The following is a 628-nucleotide window of genomic DNA, read 5'->3' as shown; positions in this document are numbered from 1 at the left end:
GATTTACCGAAGATAAGATTAACCTCTTCAACATGAATCAAATTCTCGAGGGGAGGGTTAGCTGCCTGATGTACGATGATGCAAGGTCATTATAATAAAACAACAGGGCAGGACTCGCAGTAATGGGTATAAACTGGACAAATTTAGATTTAAGAAGGAAATAGGCAAGAATTAGTTTACTAATAGGGTGGTCGATGAATGGAATAAACTTAGTAACCATGTAGTAAGTGCTGAAACTATCAGTTGTTTTAAAAAACGATTAGACAACTTTATGGATGGGGATGACAGGTGGTGATGGATACGGAGCTGCCTAGTGTAGGCCTTATGGTCTCTTGCAGTCTCCTTTATTCTTATGTTCTTATCATAATACTCCCATTATGAAATCTAAAGTTACAGCTGTATTATTCGTTCTCTTTCTCTCTGAATCTTAATAACCACAGAAAATGAAAATTACTCAGCTACAACTACAAAATAGATTTAACCAAGACGCCGACACCAACATCATCGTATATCCACTCACTCCTCATGCCGCCCACGTAGGTTTCACAGTATGGAAAGGGTTAAGAAACGGTAGAGTGCGCAAATAATGCATCTCCATATTTAAGCACGAACAACCGTTCCAGAATAT

The sequence above is a fragment of the Oratosquilla oratoria genome, chromosome 26, assembly GCF_046742065.1.
Source record: "Oratosquilla oratoria isolate Oo_2021 chromosome 26, ASM4674206v1, whole genome shotgun sequence".
Classification (NCBI taxonomy): Eukaryota; Metazoa; Arthropoda; class Malacostraca; order Stomatopoda; family Squillidae; genus Oratosquilla; species Oratosquilla oratoria.
Note: the sequence above shows the minus strand (reverse complement) of the source record.